The 23,203-nt window shown below is 42.0% G+C and overlaps 1 pseudogene; it reads right to left on the bottom strand.

Annotated features, from left to right (window-relative positions):
* Positions 1-219: 219 nt before the first annotated feature.
* Positions 220-23,203, bottom strand: LOC117487508 (annotated as a pseudogene).

Here is a 23,203-nt window from a genome sequence, read left to right as displayed (position 1 = left end):
CTCATCACATTTCCTCATTAAAATGTCTAAAAACTAATACACCTATGTTATTCATGTTTTGTTGAGTTGTGTACATACATTATCTCAAATGGTTCAGAGAGATGTGTAATTTTAATCAAGGTAACAGTACGTTCATCACGGTCTCTTGTAATGGAGGCGTATCCACTTAACCATGAGAAGATGAATACTACAACTCCCATGATGCCACGCTGTTTCACCACCACACCACACTAGTTTTTACTATGGTTTTAGAATATTACAGGTTGTGTGTTTAATGTCGTAATGATGCGCTGCCATGGAGCCTTAATAGAGAATGCTATGAGATGGAGCTTTAGAGTTATCAGTCTATCACTGGGTCTGAGCTCAGGTGGAGTCTTTACCTTCCAGTGACACACGATAACTCCAGACTACGTTTCCACCTTGGTCCTTGACCTTCAAAACCACTCTCTCTGTGCTCGTCGTCAGGGAAACTTGAAATGTCGGAGGGTAATTTGGTCCAAACCTGGATTCAAATATTTTACTCTGAAAACCAGAAGCAGAAGTTAAATGTTTATCTGTTTCTTTCCTGATTGTGAATCCACATAAAATGTGTGTTAATGATCATTGTGTTTCATCAGAGGAGTATCAGTGACTCACCTCAGGCTGAATGAAGAAGCCCTCAGGTTCACAGTGCACACTGTAACCTTTAAACAGTTCCAGCTCACACTCGGAGGAGTTTGTGATGTGCACAGCACAGCTGTGTTTTTCAGCAACCTTCAGTAACAGGACATTTTGATCAATTTAAAACAACATATGTTGAGAGACCTGCTCTACAGAGAGATAAGAATTACAATCAATTAAGAATAACATTATGAGGACATATGTGAGATTAATGATAGTGTACAGTATAGGTAGTAGGGCTGTCCCGAATACAATTTTTCGCGCTCCGGATATTCGGTAGTAATCAGCAGCGAATATTCGGATATCCGGCGCGAGGGGGGGGGTGGGCAGTAATCAGCAGCGAATAATCAGATATGTGTGAAGCGAAGTGAAGCGTGACGTTCGCGTTCGTGACGCTGTGAGTGAAAGATTGAGAGATTGAGTGATGAGATTGTATATATTTCCGCATTTTAACAGTGCAATTAAAAAGTATAAATATAGTATAAGAATGTGGTAATTTGCCTTTATTGATAGCATACATTAAAAAAAAAAAAAAACGAATATCCGAATAATGAAATTGAAAACCGCATAGTAGGCCAACGACCGAATATTCAGATATTCGGGTACAGCCCTAATAGTTAGGTGTTAATCTTTTTCAACAGCTTAAACATTGCAAAGTTCAAATATGGGAGAGTTAGATATTTGAACTAACGTTATTTGTCATTCTAGTCGGACCCATTAGAGCGTAAAAACTGTAACTATAACTATCTGAAATAAATATGTGTACCATTAACTGTATTGCATTGTCTTCTTATGCGCAATTTCTTCATATTGTCTTTGTCTTTTTCGTCCTGCATTTATTGTGCCCCTCTCAGAAAATAACTGGCCCCTACCTGGCCCCCCCAGTCAAATTGGTCTAGAACCGCCACTGAGGACAAGTCAGCCAGAAGGTTTATTACCTGGGCTATACCAATCCCCCCACCTATCTCTGTAACCCCCCTTTTGTATTCTCTCAAATCCTTATCACCTTAGCGTTGTCCTCTCTTTACTTTTATTTGATTAGTTCTTAGTATTAAAGATTTGACTTTTTTTTGGTAACTAGTACTACTGATGTGCCGAGTCACGGTTGAGAAACTGCTTGATCTTGGACGTGCTCTGATGGAAGAAGTATCAGTCCAGACATCTGGGACCCCGTTTGGAGTCCTCCAGCTTCCTCCTCCAGGTCCACCTCTGCACCGCTGTGTTCCTCCTTTATCACGCACAGCAGCCACCGCTCATCGGTTCACTAAGGTCGCATTCACACGTATAGTCCGCAGTGGTGGGAAGTAGTGGAGTACAAATACTTCGTTACTGTACTTAAGTACATTGTTTCTGGTATCAGTACTTTACTCCACTACTTATTTTTCTGACGACTTTTTACTTTTACTTCTTACATTTTTAACACAAACACCTGTACTTTCTACTTCTTACATTTTGAACCCAAATACGTGTACTTTCTACTTCTTACATGTTGAACCCAAATACCTGTACTTTCTACTTCTTACATGTTGAACCCAAATACCTGTACTTTCTACTTCGTACATGTTGAACACAAATACCTGTACTTTCTACTTCTTACATGTTGAACCCAAATACCTGTACTTTCTACTTCTTACATGTTGAACACAAATACCTGTACTTTCTACTTCTTACATTTTCCAAACAGGCTGGTTACTTTAGATTTTAATCTGTGCATGGTGGCGTGATCTTTTTGATATTTTTAAACACAAGTATCTGTACTTCTACTTGAGTAAAGGATGCGTTTACTTTTGCCATCTCTCTTTTGTGCGCACCAGACGACAGTTTGTTACATTGTTTAATTTTTCAGAAGGTTTGGTTTGCGTTCACACGGCAAAACTCAAACGGACTATGAACTTTAAACACAAGTCATGTGCACGGAAATGCTGTTCAACAATTGGTCAGACATTAAGGCGGTAAACACGCAAATCCTGGCAATTTCTACCGTAGCCTCCGCCATGGAGCATCGGCAGGTTATTTTCTCGCTGCTGTTAATCTGGAGAGCACATCAACAGACTCTAGTGGACGGCAGATATGATTATATAATCAGATGTGCGTTAAAAAACATAATAACGATGACCCTCGGTTGGATAGGAGTAGACACGCGTTGAGTCTCGCTCTCAAACATTTTCATATTTTGACTTTCTCGAAAACCCATAACTCTGTGTAGTGACCACGAGATCCATTTGTTTTTTGTCCTTTGTTTGTGATTCACTCGTGGGGCTGACCGAGGAATAGACGCTTGTAGTTTGAGAGAAAAAAAACTACAAAAAAAAGCTAGCAATGAGCTTAGCATGGCGTCTCTTGGAAGATCTCCGTAAAGCCCTGTCCTCCGATTTCAGGACAACCATATCGGCTCTCGACGCAAAGCTAGACCGGATTCAAGTTACAGTGTTGGACAATTACTTCGCTCGAACCCAACGCCAATATACAGGATGAACGATTGTTAGCCCTGGAAACTAGTTGCGTTACGCTAACAGAGAGCAATGCTGAACTGCTAGCCAAAGTCACCGACCTCGAGTCCCGCAGCCGCCGCAACAATATTAGAATTGTCGGCCTGTCCACTGAGGGGTCTCGTCCCTCTACTTTTTTCCCGGAGATGCTGGCGGAGGTCCTCGGCGTGGGCGTCCTGGATTCGCCACCGCAGTGTTATAGGGCCCATCGTTCACTCATCATCCGCCTCCACCGGTACCAACAGAAGGAGATGATCATCCGCGAAGCCCGGGCCAAAAGAGGCAGGCTACAATACCGAGGTACTCCTATTGCCATCTACGAGGATTACGCACCGGAGGTGATGGAACAGCGTTACAAATACCGGGAGGTTATGTCGGAGCTCTATTACCTGGGGCTCAGGCCAGCTCTGTTGTTTCCCGCAAGGCTTTCCATCATAACGAAGGAGGGTGGTAGGAAGAGATTCTCCTCTGTTGCCAAGGCTAAAGCCTACATAGCATCCATTCGTCATGACGACAACTAACACTGACACAGTTACCAGCCACTCTGATCATCCGTTTGCCTGGTTGGTCGGCCAGTAAGAGATCAATATTATTTTCTTATTAATCTCCTTTCATAATCACACTTTGACAATGCCTGTGGGTAACATCCCGCTTCCAAACACTGTATCGACATTGAACTGCTCATAATTGCACTCTTAATTGTTTACATGTTATGGTCCCCCATCAACGCCTCCACTCGGAGCATAAAAAACTCTTGCTAAAGTACGACGGGACCCAGGCACTTTGACTGTTTTGTGAGCTGCCTAAATTGACTATCTGTTGGTTTGTTTATGTGGCCTGAGATCTGTGTCCTCCTGTGCCTTACAGTTTTCTGCTATGTTCCCACATGCAGGTTGTTTACTTACCTATTATTGTTATTTGAAAAAGGTGGGTTGGGTACTTTAGTTCTGATTGTTTACAATGTGTTTTGTTTCACTTGTATATTCTTCCAAATTATAATGGGCTTCCTACTGTTAATGTAGGGAATGAGACCCGGAAGATGTAAATAAATACTGCACACATGCTGAAACTATTGTTCAGCATGATAATAATCACAATGCAAAGAAGACCAACATTGAGAAACTTCAGATGGTTCAACAGGAAGAGGGGAAGGCAGAGGAAGAGGTGAAAACAGAGGGAGGGGGACCAGAAAGGAAACCTTTCTTTGGAGACAGAGGTACCTGTCGCAGGTGTTATCAAAAAGGTCATTGGGTATACTGAAATACTACCACAGGAATGGGATAATGATCAAGGAAAATCATACCCACCATTTGGAGAAGTGTCAGTGAATAGACCATTTGCCAACAAGAACCGCCCATTTCAAAGATCATGACTTCCTGAGCAAGCCTCAGATTCAACTGCCATTCTACAGGAAGATAGTAAAAGTCCCCAAACAAATGTTTCTGAAATAACTAATCAGTTCTACCTTATCTCTTCGCTACAATTCACGGCAAAACCTACGAGATGTTGGCTGATACAGGAGTAACTGAATCTTCATTGAGATCAATAACAGAGGATTTTGAGATGACTAAGGACATAAAGACCTGTATTGGAGTTACAGGCACACCTATAAAATGTGGAGTGACTAAACTATGTCCAGTTGAATGCAAAGACTTTGATGTTTCAAATATACATCACAAATTCGTGATTGTGCCAGATTGTCCAGTAAATCTGGCAGGAAGACATCTACTGTGTGCTCTAGGCCTGACTATTGTTTGCAATGACAATGGTTTAGAGTTGAGGAAATCTGAGGTTGTTGACAGGCTTTTTGATCTTATGACTTGCCACTCCCCAAGCACTCCTGAGTCTATTAAAAACCACCCGGCGTTGAACAGGGTTCCAGAACAGTTATGGTCTAGTCATAAGTATGATGTGGGTATAATTAAGGATGCAACACCAATGGTTGTGGTTCCTAAATCTGATTACCGACCTAATAAACGGCAGTACCCTCTGAGACCTGATGCAGAAGAAGGCATGGCTCCCATTATTGAGCAACTCCTAAAAGACGGAATAATTGTTCCAGTGCCAACATCTCCATGTAATACTCCACTTTTCCCAGTAAAAAAGGCAGATGGTGAAACTTGGCGACCTGTTCATGATTTGCATGCTGTAAATGAAGCTGTATTTGCTCGAGCACCTGTTGTACCTTACCCAGCAACAATCTTGTCTTCAGTACCTGGCAATGCAGATTGGTTCACTGTGATAGATTTGGCTAATGCATTTTTCAGTGTTCCAGTTGATCCTGAATCTCAAGATTGGTTTGCATTCACATTCAAGAACAAAAGTACAAGTGGACTCGATGTCCACAGGGCTATTCAGAATCGCCGACAGTATATTTAGCTTCCTTGCAAGAGAATTTGCCAGGTTTTGTGTTTCCTAGGGACAGTACCTTAATTCAGTACATTGACGATGTGTTGGTATGCTCAACATCTGAGGAGAATTGTACTGTTGACACAAATGCTTTGTTACATTATTTGGCTTCACAGGGACACAAAGCATCCCTACGAAAACTCCAATTGGTGAAAAAACAAGTGCACTATATAGGACATGAGATATCTCAAAACAGACGAACAATTGGAAAAGACAGAATTAAAGCGGTATTGTCAATACCTAAACCACTGACAAAAAAGCAAGTGCTATCTTTTTGGGATGCACAGGCTATTGTCGACAATGGATATGTAATTACGCAAAGTTATCTCAACCATTGTCAGACATTGCTCATGCGACAACACTGACTGCAAACGACTCAGTGACTTGGACTTCTGACGCTACTGACTCGTTTGAAAAACTGAAGGAATCGTTAGCTTCTGCTCCTGCCTTAGGCATACCTGACCTGTCTAAAGATTTTTAGCTTAGCAGTGGATGAGAAGAATGGGTATTATAATGCTGTCCTGCTTCAGAAACATGGCGACAAACTTAAACCAGTTGCTTATTATTCGCAGAGACTTTCAGCAGTTGTGAGAGGTCTTCCTACTTGTTCTAGAGCAGTGGCTGCAGCAGCATCAGCTGTCACAGCTTCTGCCTCCTTGGTAGCCTACAGACCTCTTATGGCACATTTCCACTGCAGCGCGTAGCACGGCTTAAGCGTGCCGTGCCAAACCAGGCCCGTTTTGTGTTGCGTTTCCACTAGGGGTAGTTACGGCTAACGGGTACTGTTTCACAGTTTTTCTGGCCCTCCAAAATCCAGGTTCTTACCGGGCCAACAACCGGGCTGAGTCGGGCTGAATATGCTAAACTAGAGAGAATCGCTGGCAAGGGGGCTACAACTACAACAAAATGAACGGTAACACTTTACAATAAGGTACACAAAATGTGCTTAGTTACTGAGTAGTGAATAAGGAACGACTAGATAGTTAATGGTTAGTTAATGAGGAGTTCCTCAGTAACTGCGATTGAAGAACTGATGGTTAGTTACTGGTTAACAGACTGGGGGGTACTGTATTAATGAATCAATCGTTAATGGTTAGTTAATGAGGAGTTCCTTTGATTGAAGAACTCCTGTCCCACCTCCCAAACTTTCTTTTAGTTGTGCATTGTTATTTGTGCTTGAGAAACATTCCACTTGAACTTTATTTCAATGAAATTAGTAATAATTATTGTCCTACTTTTTAATTTGTTTTACAGAGTTTTTATTATTTATTTGTTTTTCTCTTCTTTTTTGAGAAAGGACGTGTGATGCTGTTGACTAATTTACGTATGTTCCCTGAACGCCACACTGACAGCACGAGACAGACCTGCCATTCGCACATCACACAGTCAGACCTGCGTGACTGTAGGATAGCGGGAGATAAGGAAACATTTGGGAGAAAGAGTGGACGTTATTCCTCCTCCTCTGTTAGCATTGACCTAGTGAGTCAGTGAAAATTAGCATAACGTAGCCTGCTAACATATCAGTTTTTGCTACTCCACTGTATGACATGTATCCTTAAAATAGTTTGAATTGTGTTGAATAAGGTTATGAATGCTAGAATAGATGGCAAAACGAGTCAGGAGATGAATGGAATATGAATGGAATATGAATGTTGTAATGTTAATCTCGTTTGCGGCTAAGCTAATGTGGCTAAGCTAATGCGGCTAACCTAAATTTGACACATTTTGTGACCACTGTCACAAAGGAAGCCTTGTGAGCTAATGTGAGCTAATCTTGATATATTAGAACTGTATGTTGATTGATTGAGATGAGATTGTAACTGTTCTGCACAAAGTTCTCTCTGACGTCCTGGAGCAGAGTCCGTCTACACACCCGCTGCACCATCGCTGCGGTGGAATCCTCCCGTTTCTGTGGATCTATAAAAGTGGATATCGTGCCGTGCCACAGCGTAGGACGCGGTAAAAATGTAAATCTGTATTTTATTATTAATGTGTGAGCACTCTGCCTATGCAAATGTTTTCATAACCAGCAGTGTATGGCTATGAGGATTTTTTGTTCAAGATGATAAATGTTTGAGGGCTCCACCCAACATTTTTAAAAGGTTTTGTTTTACTTGGGCCTAATGTTGACACTGTATAGTGAGATCTAAAGTCTGTATTGAGTTCTGCTCTACCAATATCCCTTGAATCTAGATATTTATTACCCCATAGATCACCTACCAAAGGTAAGGTTACAAGAAGGGTTACAAACGCTGTTGTTTATCAATTGAAATTCCTGATTATTTTTATATAATTGTGTTGTCCTTTTTTACTGCTTTATCACAGTACGGTAGGGGAGAAACGTGGAGGAGAAAATGGGTCTTTGGAATGCTGGGCATCAGAGGAACAAGGAGAATACCTATCCTGAGGCTGGTTAAGATCAAGGCGCCACTTAATTCCTCTTGTCACAAATTACGTTCGCCAAGTGTGGAGGGTGTACTGTACATGACTGCACTCGCAGAAAGTGGCTTTGTCCATTTCTCTGTAAACCACAGCCAGTCATTTGTGCACCCAGACACAGGAGCCCACACCCAAAACATTGAGCAGGCTTGGTCAACATACAAGTCCCAGGTCTGGAGACTGCGGGGAAACCGCACAGTGAAGACTCTGATGAGTCGTCTTGCTTTCATAGAGTGGACACATTGGCTGGCAAATGAACACAAAGATGGTCCCCTAGGCAGACTGTTGCATGACATAAGCCACTTTCACAAGTTCTAGATATAAAAGCAATCTCGTTTTGGTTACTGTCATTAATAAATTCAGGTTGTTTGTTTATATGTTCCTCATTTATATCAAATTTGTTAATTAAAATGTAAACTTGAGTGGCTATAGATCCGTCATTGTAATCAACAGTGTTTGTTTGTTTGTTTGCTTAACTAATGGTGAAGACATTATTAGTTAATGGGTAACTACTGTTTTTGATGCATAACTTTACTTGAGGGGACACAAACTGCTTAAAGGTGGGGTAGGTAATTTTGGAGAAACCGGCTCGAGATCGCTAGAATTTGAAAATACACAACCGGAGAAAATCTGCCACTTCCTTACAGAGCCCCTCCTCCAACACACACGAACGCGCACATGACCAATGAGGGCACAAGATAAGTTTGTGCACAGATGGAAGGCTGACAGGCAGGTAGGCCATCCAGTTATTTTAGCCGGGCCGGCTAAAATGATTGGTCGTGCTTTTTACAGTATTACAGCTTCCACAGATGATATTTTTGTATGGATTTTTTGTCAAAGCACTTCAGATATTCATTGCTATCGGGATGTTAAGTGCATTCCATGGAATATAACACAAAGTGTATCTCGAGCCGGTTTCTCAAACGTACCTACCCCACCTTTAAGGTAAACTTCGAGTTTGATAACCAAAGTAGAGTTTGGCACTCCAAGTAAATAATTAAGAATGAATTATTAAACCTGCTCAAGCAATATATGCTAACAAATATTCAGTTCAGATAGATCTGATTCTTCTCACAACCAATAAAGTTTGAAAAGAGGAGCAGTGTGTGTGGAAACAGCTGTGGTTTTATGGTGAGCTGTACCTCCTCCTCAGAGACGTTGTTCTGCAGCAGATGTACATCCAGTATTTGTTCCTCTCTGCCCGGGGGTCGTAGGAACACCAGAACTTGGCCCATTATCCGCAGAAGCAGAAACCTTTTAAGGATGTCCCAGACCAGGCCATAGAAAGAGAGGTGAGGCACCTTCACCACCACGTGAGTGGGTGTGACCTCCAGCGGCTCCAAGATGCTCAGGCCTTCATCAGTGATGTGGACGACAGACAACAGGCCGTCCAGGAGCAGCGCTGTGGAGCAAAGAGCTGGTCATCTGTTGCATTGATGCTGAAACAGCTTCATCATATTCAATGTCACACCACTTTAGTTCAGAGCTAATGTTCATCTAATGTCATTCACTTTGGAGCCTCACTAGGATGTACCAGTTTATATCCTCCACCTTTTATTTTAATGTTTCATTATTGATCCGCCCCCTGTGATCTTTCTGGATGGGAGCATTTACTCTTATGCATAAACTTTATTAATTATTTTTGTATTTATAAGAATGCTGAATTGTTTGTCAGAACAGCTTGACTGTGTCCGGTTTCATGTCTGAGTGATTCTCTAGATGTGTGAAGAGTTCTCTAAAGCAGGGGTTCCCAACCTTTATTGTGCCAAGGACCGGCAGATACATTAAAAGAAAATCGCGGACCGGTTGTCAATTTTAACTGATTTTAATATTTACTCACCAGCAGCAGGTAGCAACAGAGGCTAATTGTATGTAACAGCCTGAACAAATACTAGAACAATATGCATCCAAAACATATTAACAAAGTTTAAAAAAGAACCGGTGTTGTTTTTTGGTTTTTCGGAAAACCAAAAAACCGACGTTATTCAGTTTTTAAACCAAAACGGGAAAACAGATAAATCAACGTTTTGGTTTTGTTTGTATGATTTACGGATAATCCAGTGAATGCTGGGAAAACGAGGAGAAGGCGCATTATGAAGGAGGTGTGTGTGTGTGTGTGTGTGGTGTGTGTGTGTGTGTGTGTGTGTGTGTGTGTGTGTGTGTGTGTGTGTGTGTGTGTGTGTGTGTGTGTGTGTGTGTGTGTGTGTGTGTGTGTGTGTGTGTGACTGGCATTTGTTTTCAGAAGATATTATGATAGTGTCGTTCGTTCCGGTGCACGCCGACAGCATTTAGCATCGAGATTAATGCCGCGTTTCCACTACAGCGCGCAGCCCGGTTTAAGAGGGCTGTGACGTCAGCGGCCCGTTTGTGGTTGCGTTTCCACTTGGCCTAGTACCGGCCGGCTGGTCCTAATTCTCAGTTTTTCTGGCCTCATAAAATCGTGGGGCCAGGGCCAGAGGCAACCGGGCTGTGTTTGTGACGTCAACGCTCTCGGCTGCTGATTGGTCGGAGAGAATCGTCACAATCTGCGCGCGAGATAATCCATTTTTACAAACAGCATTTTTGTTAACGGAGGAGCTACAACAATGGCAAAGAAAAGCACACCATGGTCGGTCGAGGAAGTGACGACGTCCATTATATTGCAGATGATAAGGTCCAGCGGGTGCTCGACGGGACAACTCGCAATATCAAAGTCTTTCAGGAGGTCTCTACACAGACACTGGACTCTCCAACGGCGTTACTGGAGTCTGCATGGTACGTTTTTGCTAACGCTGTGTTATTTGCTTGAAAGCTTTGTGTCCCTGCTTTGTGTCCCTGCTTTGTGTCCCTATCTGTTTTAAAGCTCACTTCTAACAAATAAGTCTATTTTATCCTTACATTTATGTTCGACAACCCCGATGGAGCCCCGAAGGCTAGCTAGGCAGATAGCATTAGCGAGAGCTATTGTTTGCTAACACCATATGTGCCATTGTTTACGTTCAGTTTGTCTTTTCTATAGTTGTTGTTGCTATTTATAGTATTGTGCTGCAGTAGTTTGTGGAATTTACAAGTCATGTTTCTGTTCTAGATGATTACATTGGGACTAGCGAGGAGGAACAGTTCCGAACAACGTCCTCTGCATCAACAGCACAAACCGAGGAGGAGAGGATCTGGCCCTGCAGGAACGGCAACTGGCCCAGCAGAATCAATGCCATGTCTTATCTTATTGCTTGTTGATAAATAATTGCACCCACCAGCGATCGCACAGAAAGATGGCATCATCTAGGCGTCCCTCTGCAGTCAGAAATATCATAAACACCATCGTCCACAAAGCACTGTACAGGGGTTTATGGATTTAAGAGAATACTTATCACAGTGAAACCTTTATCATCTGTTGCAATTAAAGCAAATAAGAGAATAAATACTTGGTTAAATAATACATTTTAACTCTTTAGCAGGACAACTCTGCATACTGTTTGAAATTGAGTTTGCTAGCTTGAGGTCCTCCTCTAAAACATAACATTACATAATGGTATTAAGAATACATGATAAATACATGTAGAAAAATTACTCAATTGTAATACCCTCGTTGTGCTAGACTCAAACACATTGCTTATATATTTCAAAGAGAAGAGAACAAAAGAAAACACCTATACAAAGAGAGCGGTGCACAGCGCTTAATATTTACTTGCACTATATTTCTGTTGATCTGGGTTATTGTGTTGCACTGTTGGAGGAGCCTGTGACCTAAGATGTTCATTGTCATAACTACACTAGCTATGTTCGTATGACAAAATAAAAAACCTTGAACCTTGAGGCTGTGTCTTTCAGACAAACCATCATAATCATATTATTTTATGCTGTGGATACTTTAGCCTCCATCCATGTTAACAATTTTTTACACTTGCATTTATGAATATAGTTCTGTTGTGTTTTACACTTTTGTATTTATGTTTATAGTTTGCTTTGATATTTGCTTAATTTATTAGATTATTATTATGGGGGCAGTACTGGTGCTTGAAATTCAAATATTTACTAAATAGTCAATTCTGATAACATTTTTTTGGTTTAAATAATTTGACAAACACATGTATGTGAAAAAGAAAAGATGTATTTATGTTCAATACAATACAATGAATATTTAGGTATTACACGTAGGTTTTCCTCAGGCATCCTGAAGTTCTCCACCCACTGAGTGTGTGAAAGATGGAACAATCACATTCCACCACTCGGTAGCTCGGTCGGTAACTTCTGAAATACACAAACAAAAGCATACATATTTTAATACGTAAAAGTGGTAGCTACAATTAATTAAATACTTGAAATACTTTGGTCGTATAGGGAGAGTGAGCCTAAACACATTGCTAGTTAGCGAACGTTAGCTTACCAAGTAGCATTGTAGTTAGTAGTGATTCGAGTCGTCCTGTAGTCTCTGCGGCGTAGGAGGACTGCCCGAACTCTCGCGTCAGCTTCTTCTATACCTCGTCTTGCTATACGTCGCCTCTTTCGAAACAACTCTTGTCTATTTCTTGTGATAATAAACCACACAGCAAAAAACAAGCAAACGATCGCTTTCACATCTCCATTGTTGTGTCGCATTGAAGATGACGTCACGGCAGTTTTAAGCAGCGTCGCTCCGCCTACACTGTTACTATAGATACTGACCCGGTTCCTAAACTGTAATGGAAACGCGCCACAAAGTGAGCTGGTCCTAACGAGGCCGGGCGCGGCCAAAGGAGGCCGAGCGGGGCCGAGCGAGGCTGTGTAGTGGAAACGCGGCATAAGATTAAACACATTTTTTTATTATTTTTTTTATTTATTTAACCAGATAAAAACATTGAGATAAAATCTAATTTTCAATGCTGACCTGGCCAAGAAGGCAGCAACGTTACGTTACACATAACACATAACACAAACATATAAAATACAGAGAACATAACAAAGAAAACAAAAGACGAAAAAGCAGTTTATTTTGGGAACAGCCGCATAAATGCCGGTGTCGGACAGACACAAACACACCGAACACACAGAGCTGAGCTGAGCAGAGCACATACACACACACATCATGCGCCTTGGTGACTGACTGGACATCTCCTTCATAAAACTAATACAAGGGGGAGTAATCGGGCAGTTCGATGTGTGTAGAGATGTGTGTAGAGGTGTGTGTGGTTAACACGTAGCAGCCTGCAGTCACTCTTTTAAGCTGTTCTGATGAAGTTAACACAGCGAATGCGGTGCGTAAAAAGGCACGGCTCTTTACCCGCTGGTGCTGCACTTCTCAGAGGCGGAGTATACGTCCCGCTGCCTCCTGATGCTGCAGCCATTTCATGAAGTGAAGGAGGGTTTCCTTCTATAAAACAGCTTCGGGCAGCAGATACCGTGAGAGTCCCGGACATTAATTCATAGATTAATAGGTAGGCAGACTGGTTTACTCTCCTGTTTTGCCAATCCGGTGCTTAAAAAGCTTTACACCCCTGGCTGACATGTCCTTAAATGAAGTCCGAGTTTGAAATATATCTCAAATAATGTATGCACCACCATTTCCCCACATAAACATAACAGTCTGCAATCAAACGGTTGTCTCCTGTGCGCTCCTCTTCCTACTTGGCGCACCGGTAACATTCTCGTGCGAGGCTGAGACCTTATGCTGCGTTCACACCGGACGCGATGCGATGTTTGGGGGTGGTGCGATTACATGTAAAGTGAATGCAGAGACGCGGACAGACGCGGACAGACGCGAATTCGATCCGACGGCGAGCATGAAGCGGTGTACGCGGCGGCGAATCACGCGATTGAGGCGATTGAACGGTGCCGCGTTAAACGCGAGAGTTCAATTTTTTCAACTCGAGCGTCAAATTCACGTGACGCGGAAGCCAATCAGCGGTGAGGATCTCAGCCTGCCGTCACTGACGTTCAACCACACAACATCAGCCGTTAGCTGTTAGCAGTTAGCACTCAGAGCTCACAGCTCCTCATATCTGTTCAGAAACTGGACAAAAGTGAAACAAGTACAAACCACAGACTGTCTGTGTCATGGCGAATACAGTCGCTGCTTTATTTATGTCTGTAGGCCGTTGTTATGAGTGTGGAATGAGCATAGACAACGTTAGCTTAGCCTGGTCGACCCGATCTTCATTCAGAAAACAAGCATTTTAAAGGTTTTTCTCCTGCCGTCTAGTCTGCAGACGTGTCAAAGCATTAATTCATGGTTTTTACTAACCGGTATCAGTATGTTGTTACTTCGGCATCATTTTGAAACGTGTATTACAATTTAATCACAGTAAAATATGTTCATTTTGTTTGTAGTTGTAGCTCCCGAGCCAGCGCGTCTTGTTTGAATGATGCGAGGTAAACACAGCTGACAGCCGCGGTGAAACTCGAGCGATTAGAGCGAAGCGAATATTCGCTTCGCGTCCGGTGTGAACGCAGCATTAGGCTGAGCCGCCGAATCCCTCGGAACATCATAAAAGCCATTTTCAACGGTTTTCTGGTGAAAGATTAACTAGCTACTGGATGAAATAATATGACTGGTGGCATAGGTGCGAAAATTAGGGTATATTGAAAAATATATTATGATAATAAAATATGTTTATATATTTATAATTCTGCAAATATTACGATAAACTCACAGCTATTTCGCGGCCCGGCAGTAACACCTCCGCGGACCGGTACCGGGCCGCGGACCGGGGTTTGGGAACCCCTGCTCTAAAGCTTTCAGGGCGTAGAAAGTCTAACTTATAAATGTTGTTGTCTGTTGTTTTGTTTTGTACATGGTTCAGCTAGACTGACAATGTAAAGAGCAGAAAGAGCAACAGATGGATAACAAAGTAAGAATTAATCAAACTGCTAGCTTAGCATCACAACAGTAACAGAGAGTTAGCGTTGAGTTAGCACTGTTAGCAGCTGAGCATGCTGTGGACTGACCAATCACAGTTTAAATGTCTTTCATATTACAGTGAAGAGACTGTTTGGTGTCTGAATTATACAGTTGTTATCTTTGTTAAACTAGTTTAATAAAGCTGCTTCATAACCTTTGAGCGGTAGTGGATATTAAAAGGTGCCACAGAAACCTTATATAAGTGTATATTTGTTAACACTAGATGTCCTTACCTTCCTCTGTCTCACTGTGTGGCAGGTGGAGCTGGCAGACAGCAGCTTCATCAGAACTCTTCACGTCGAACAGCGGCCCTGCTGCCTGCTTGCCAGCTGATTGGAGGAGGCTCTCTTCCCAAGGGACCGTCCTGTACAGAAGCTCCGCCTCCTGAGCCATGACGAACACCAGGCCAGTCGATGCACACTGGAACGCACCTGGACCAGGACACCTGAAGCTGTAGACACACAGGGGACAAGTTACTACAACAAGCCTTCACTGGCCTGTGTTCTGGACTGACAGGTGTTCATCCAGCTGGATCTGACCTGGAGGAGGGTTTGTTGAAAGATCTGAAACACCTGATGATTACAGGAACATCACTGAATGTGTCCACATGCATCAGGATGTGTGTGTACACAAAATGTCATTAAATTAACTAAATATCTATCCAGCGAGGATCTAGACTGGTACAAGAAAACAATCCTACACACAGAGGCATTATTTTATTTATGTCTGTTAGAAAGAGATTGGATGAAATACCTTATGGTGAAAGACATGAAATTAAACACAATAAAATAAATATATATTTTGAATGTGTTTAAATAATGTTTGGTCATGTTATAGCATTACCTGTATGAAGATCCAGTTGTGTGTTCAGGTGAGAAGGATTCAGGAGCCTGGAACAAACAAAGTTATTTATTTATTATTTGAAAAATGCAAATTAGTCTGGATCATCTGAGTTCATTTACAATTTCAAACGGTCAAAACACAGTATTATCAGCCAATCACAGAGCAGAAGTACCAGCCAATCACAGCACAGTATTATCAGCCAATCACAGCAAAGTATTACCAGCCAATCACAGAACAGAAGTACCAGCCAATCACAGCACAGTATTACCAGCCAATCACAGAACAGAAGTACCAGCCAATCACAGAGCAAGAAGTGCAAGCCAGTAGGAATATTTCCCATTTCGTCGGGGATCCAGATATTTTAAATGGCATCGTCATATACATTTATTGCATCAACTTGGTGATATGTAATCCTCTTGGGCACACCTCCCATTAAAAAAAATAAACAAACACTAATTAAATAGAAATATTCTTAACTCATAATCGAATACCTGAATCATTTCGATCAATTGCGAGCGTTATAGCGTTTAACTCGACAGCCCAAAGATTTATATTTGAATTCAGTGGTGAAATAAATACACTTCACTCTGTTCAACTGCTCCTCTCTCACCTTTCTGTCTGTCTTCACTTCCTGTTCCACATCGGAGTCACCTGATGGAGAGAAGAGGTGACAGAGAAAGAATAATTAAACTTGAACAAAGAGAAACATTAGCAGCTAAAATGTTTGAATAGAGCTGTAACAACATGGAATTAGAAGATATTGTTGTTGTTCTATAAAGACCTTTTAAGATCAGATATCTTGATGAATGGAGGATATTCAGTACTCACAGTTCTTCTGGATCTTGGCTCTGATCGTCTCATCAACTGTGATCCTGTAGGGATGAACACAATCCAACAGTTATGGATCCAGTTTAAAATAAGTGTTTGTTCTTTGAGTCAGCTTCAGAGTCCTGACTGATCTCATGCTTTACATCCCATCATATCTTCTCTGCAAACACTACGACTGACTGCCACAGCTCTCAGCTGCATTACAGGAAGTAACAGTCATTAGTCAAGGAGCTAAAAACATCCCATCAAAAACAGACTACCTTTTCCACTCTTCTGTCAAATCCCATATGTCTGGTGGAAAGTTGATTACTTACTAAATGTGGCTTTGCATTTCCAGCTGGCCTTCTATAGTTGATGGAAGAATGAAAGAGCCTGCAGTCAGTGGGTAACATCACTGATCTGTTGTGATTCCCCAGTGAGAGAAACACCTCCCTGTGTTTCATACAATACTGCTGAACCAGCAGAGACCCCTTACTGACCTGAGGGTCTCCAGTCTGCAGTCTGGACTCTCCAGAAGATCTCTCAGCAGCTTCACATCTGAATCCTGCAGAGCGTTGCCTCTCAGGTCCAGATCTCTCAGATGGATGTTGGACTTCAGAGCTGAGGCCAGAGCAGAACAGCTGATCTCTGACAAACTGCAGCTCCTCAGTCTGAATAAAGAAAACATGATGAGGATAAACATCAGTTTATAATTCAATCAGATTTTACTCAACATTTAAATGAATCTGAACAGAAACATCTGTCCTACTTCAGAAAGTGAACTTTATCATGTAAAACTAAAATGACTTCAGATGACCTTTATTCAGACGTTATCGTTTACTAAATATTAAATACATAGATTTACTTTTCACAACTAACATCTATTACAGTTCCTTTAAGAAACAGTCAACATGTATGTCTGCAGTTCTTACTTCTTAATCTTCAAAATGAAACATGAATATAAGGACATTTACTACTTTATGGATGTAAGTTATTAATGAATATAAATGAGGTTAAATGACAAAGTGAACATGTGAGATCTCCAGCAGTAACAGAGAGTCAGTGAACTGACCTGAGGGTCTCCAGTCTGCAGTCTGGACTCTCCAGAAGATCTCTCAGCAGCTCCACTCCTGAATCCTGCAGAGCGTTGTCACTCAGGTCCAGATCTCTCAGATGGATGTTGGACTTCAGAGCTGAGATCAGAGCAGAACAGCTGATCTTTGACAACCTGCAGCCCCTCAGTCTGAATAAAGAAAACATGATGTAAGTTTAGAAAACAATGTTCCTGTTTGAAATAACTCCAGGTTTAATAATCTGTTCAGAGTGAAACAGGGTTTTAATGTCAGAGATGATGCAGAAACAATCCACTGATAATCTGGAACTTTAACTTTGATCAGATGTTGAACAACTCCTTCATCTCCCTCACAGATCATCAGTACTGACAGCATCTCCACTGACTCATGGAGCACAGAGTGAGTCTGTGGAAGCTCAAACACTCTCCCTCACACATTCACCTTCTCTTTGTTACTCTGATCAATATTCAGTCATTAGCAAAAACGGAACAAATAAAAATAACATTATATTTGTTCAAATTCAGAAAATCATAAACACAAACAGATCAATATGAACTGCAGTCAGTGAACTGACCTGAGAGCCTCCAGTCTGCAGTTTGGACTCTTTAGTCCAGAAATCAGCCGCTTCACATCTGAATCCAGCAGAGTGTTGTTACTCAGGTCCAGATCTCTCAGATGAGAGGGGTCAGACTTCAGAGCTGAGGCCACGACTTCACATTGAGCCTCTGAGAGTAAACAGTGATTAAGTCTATAATAAAACATATATTACAACATGTGTTTAAAAAGAGGAAACATTATATTAACATCAAGCATTTGATGAAAAAAGATTTGACATGTTCTGATAGACATTTGCTGTTAGTCCATTTAATATAATATATAATAATTAGGGCTGTCAAGTTAACGCGTTAATAACGCGTTAACGCAAAAAAAAATTAACGCCACTAATTATTTTAACGCGATTAACGCATGTGTATTTTTGTCCTCGGCCGCCGTAGTTTCAGAGCGCATCGAGTTTAAAATACCATCGACAAGCTGATGCTGACAGCCCCGCTCCTGCCGCCCGTTTGTGGCAGACTACACTTCCACGCTCACTGGCAGGCCCGGACTGGCCATCGGGAGGACCGGGAGGGAGTGTGTATGTGTGTGGCGCGACTCGTGCGAGCGAGGCACACCTTACGTGTTGTTGTTGTTAGCATCTGGTGCTAGCTAGCTGCGCTAACGGATATAAGGAGCTGTTTCAATGACATTTCGCCGACAACTGCGCCGAGCACTTGACTTTATGCAGGTAGCCAGACAGTGGGACATTGTACGAAAAGTCAGCACACTCAGCACGGATAGTGCGCGCAACATGATTGCAGCATCCAGGCAGCTCCCGTTGGAGCATATGCCTTGCCACACACACACACACACACACACACACACACACACACACACACACACACACACACACACACACACACACACACACACACACACACACACACACACACACACACACACACACACACACACACACACACACACACACACACACACACACACACACACACACACACAGTATTGTATGAGAGAGGTTCCAGGTTGAATTGAGGCGAATATTTGTAATGTTCAGGTTGTTGTGTTTAATATTCATGAGAATATTTGTCATTGTTCAAATGATAATAAACAAACATATAAAGCATATTTGTCCACTCATATGTTGATAAGAGTATTAAAAACTTGAAAGATATCCCTCTAAGGTACATTTAGAACAGATAAAAAATGTGCGATTAATTTGCGATTAATCGCGATTAACTATTTTAATCGACTGACAGCCCTAATAATAATATATGATAATAGAGTGTAATGAGTTGTCAGTGTGATCTGATCACATGTCTGTGCTCCTGCTGTCACTGACTGTTACCATAGAAACAGAAATTAAATGAATCACTTGACAATATTAGAGATGAACATATTTAAATGTTAGTTAATATGTGGATGTGAATGATGGATGAAGGATGCTTTGGCTTCTCTGAGCAGCTGAACATTTATTGCGCACACAATTAACAAACCAATAAAGTTTCAATATGTTCAACTTGATAGCATCAGATGTTCCCAGTATATCAGCATTGAGACATAACTCTGTTATTGGTGGGAAATGATATAGATCTGATTTTAAACTCTAACACATTGTGATCACAACGTGTTTAATGATAAAGAAACTACTAGAAATTAATCATTAAAAAAAGGGTTGTTGCTTCACTTAAGGTTTGGAGGGAAGTCTGTCGTAATCAAAAACGATATGAAGATGGAATCTTCTTGAAAGAGGAACTGATCAAGACTTCCCTCCTCACAAACTGAACAAAGACCACCACATGTTGAAACTATGGGCTTCTAAGGGCTTGAGGACATTTGGACAAATGTTCGGTGATAAAGACGTGAAGTCCTTTGAACAGCTTTCGTTACAATATGATTTACTCAAATACCATTTATTCAGATTCTTCCAAGTGAGGAGTTATCTTTCCGGCATTTAAAAAGAGATCTTTTCAAGACATCAAGCCATTAATAAAATACATGCTTACAGTTTATGACCCTGGAGTGGAAACAACATTTCTAACTCAGATGGTTCAAATATTACATTAAGAAATCAAGATGAACACAGTATTATTAATGTAACAAAGAAATGGGGAAATGAATGATCCTGCAATATGCCAGTAGCAGATTGGGAACAAATGTGCAGAAACATTCAGAACACAACCAACTCAACTACTACTGGAAAGAAAACACATGAAGCTTTTAACTCCATCCTTTAAGACACCCCAGATTCAAAGTGAACACAAACAAACCCTCACTTCAAAATGCTGGAGAGAATGTGCTGAGCAGAAACCAGACACATATATTCTGGGCCTGTGATGTGTTGGGAGACTTCTGGGAAACAGTTTGAAGAGAAATGTCCAATATCTTGTTCTCTCAACAAAAACCCATTGTCCCTATCACTGGGGAAACACCAGAGGAGATACAGAAAGATTCCTATCTATTTCTGGTCATTAGAAAAGCCATCATCAAACTAATGACAAGGAATTGTCTAAAAGATAATAACTTAGTGAACTCACAATGGAATAACTTAGTAAATGAAATCTATGTAACGGAGAAAACAACTAGATTAGAAACCAAATGCATATCTTTGAGGAAAGGTGGGAGGAATGGGTCAGTATAGAACAATACAGTGAATATAATTAATGTGTACCTGAGTATTCATAATGTATTCATAATGTATCCATTCTTTCATTTGTAATATTATTAATACTATTATCTTATTATGTCTTCTCTGATTTCTCATCTGTTATGTAGTTCATCTTGTACTTAGATGTGTTTATTTGGTTATGTATGCTTTGTGAATATTTTCTTAAAAAGCAAAGAAAAAAGCAAAGAAAGTAATAATAACATGTTTCTGTGATAACTGTAAGTCCTGCTGTGTGGTGTGATCACATGCTGAGAAACCTCTAGAGTCCTTCATGTGTTTGACATGTCGCCTCCATCACTCAATATGAAGAGAGGAACGCTTCAGTTTAACTATTATTATAAATAAATAGAAGAACAGTGTTGGTTTATTTTCTCAGTATTTAAACAGCAGAAATGTTAAAGTGTTTATTTGAATAATTAAACTCCTGATCCACATTAGTTTATAAAGTTAATCACATCTGGACTTACTTGAACTTCCTGCAGTTCCTCACAGCTGGAAGCAGTCTCAGTCGTCCCTCCGGTGATGTGTTGTACTGATCCAGGTCCAACTCATCCAGAACCTCCTCTGACATCTGCAGCATGTAGGCCAGAGCAGAGCAGTGGATCACAGAGAGTTTCTTCTCTGATCTGTTCCCTGACTTCAGGAACTCTGTGATCTCCTGATGTACTGAGTGGTCCTTCATCTCTGTCAGACAGTGGAAGATGTTGATCATCCTGTCAGGAGAGGATCCACTTCTCATCTCCTTCAGGTTGCTGATGGCTCTCTGGATGGTTTCTGGTCTGTTGTCTGTGCGACCCAGCAGGCCTCCTAACAGTCTCTGGTTGGACTCCAGAGAGAGACCGTGGAGAAAGCGGACCAACAGGTCCAGGTGGCCATTTTCACTTTGGAGGGATTTCTCCATGGCTCCCTTTAGGAAGTCATCCAGGGATGGGTAATCCTGATCACTGCTGTTGCTATAGTCTCCCTGCAGGAAGTCCTTCAGGGACAGGTCATCATCATCACTGCTATCATTGTCTTCGTCCCAGTATCCCAGCAGGAAGTCCTTCACTACCTTTGTGTCTCTGTTGGTGTAACAGTGCAACATGTAGACTGCAGCCAGAAACTCCTGAATGCTCAGATGAACAAAGCAGTAGACTGTTTTCTCAAAGATCACTCTCTCTCTTTTGAAGATCTGTGTACAAACTCCTGAGTGCACCAAGGCCTCGGTGACGTCGAGACCACAGCGCTGCAGGTCTTCTTGGTAGAACATGATGTCTCCTTTCTCCAGATGTTCAAACGCCAGCCTCCCCAGCTTCAGAAGAACCTCCCTGTCAGCCTCCGTCAGCTGCTGTGGACTCGTCTCATGTCCCTCTTCATACTTCTGCTTCTTCCTCTTGGTCTGGACCAGCAGGAAGTGTGAGTACATGTCAGTGAGGGTCTGGGGCAGCTCTCCTCTCTGGTCTGTAGTCAACATGTGGTCCAGAACTGCAGCAGTGATCCAGCAGAAGACTGGGATCTGACACATGATGTGGAGGCTCCTGGAGCTCTTGATGTGAGAGATGATTCTGCTGGACAGGTCTTCATCACTCGATCTCCTCCTGAAGTACTCCTCCTTCTGGGCGTCAGTGAAGCCTCGTACTTCTGTTACCCTGTCCACACACTCAGGAGGGATCTGATTGGCCGCTGCAGGTCTGGAAGTTATCCAGACGAGAGCCGAGGGAAGCAGCTTCCCCCTGATGAGGTTTGTCAGCAGCACGTTGACTGAGGACTGCTGTGAGACATCAGACACAACCTCATTGTTTCTGAAGTCCAGAGAAAGTCTGCTTTCATCCAGGCCGTCAAAGATGAGCAGCACTTTGCAGACAGCCAGCTGCACTGCTGTGACCTTCTGTAAGGTTGGATGGAAAACATGGAGCAGCCTGAGAAGACTGTACTGCTCACCTTTGATCAGGTTCAGCTCCCTGAAGGAGAGCGGGATCACCAGACTGACATCTTGGTTTCCCAAACCCTCGGCCCAGTCCAGAGTGAACTTCTGCACTGAGAAGGTTTTTCCAACTCCAGCGACTCCGTTGGTCAGGACCACTCTGATGAGAGTCTGTTGGTCAGGTAAGGCTTTAAAGATGTCCTGGCACTTGATTGGAGTGTCATGGAGGGGCTTCTTCTTGGAAGCTGTCTCCAGCTGCCTCACCTCATGTTGGGTATTAACCTCTTCACTCTGGCCTTGTGTGATGTAGAGCTCAGTGAAGATCCTGTTGAGGAGGGTTTCACTTTGATCAGTTCCTTCAGTCACACGTTCACATCTCCTCCTCAGACTGAGCCTATGTTCATCTAAAACCTCCTGCAGACCACTATCTGCTGGAAGAGAAGGAAACGTGAGAGAATGAGGGAAATGCTCTGAGAATCTAATTATAACAATAAAACAACA

Source organism: Trematomus bernacchii, unplaced genomic scaffold (genome assembly GCF_902827165.1).
Source record: "Trematomus bernacchii unplaced genomic scaffold, fTreBer1.1, whole genome shotgun sequence".
NCBI lineage: Eukaryota > Metazoa > Chordata > Actinopteri > Perciformes > Nototheniidae > Trematomus > Trematomus bernacchii.
This window is presented reverse-complemented; position numbering and strand designations above follow the sequence as displayed.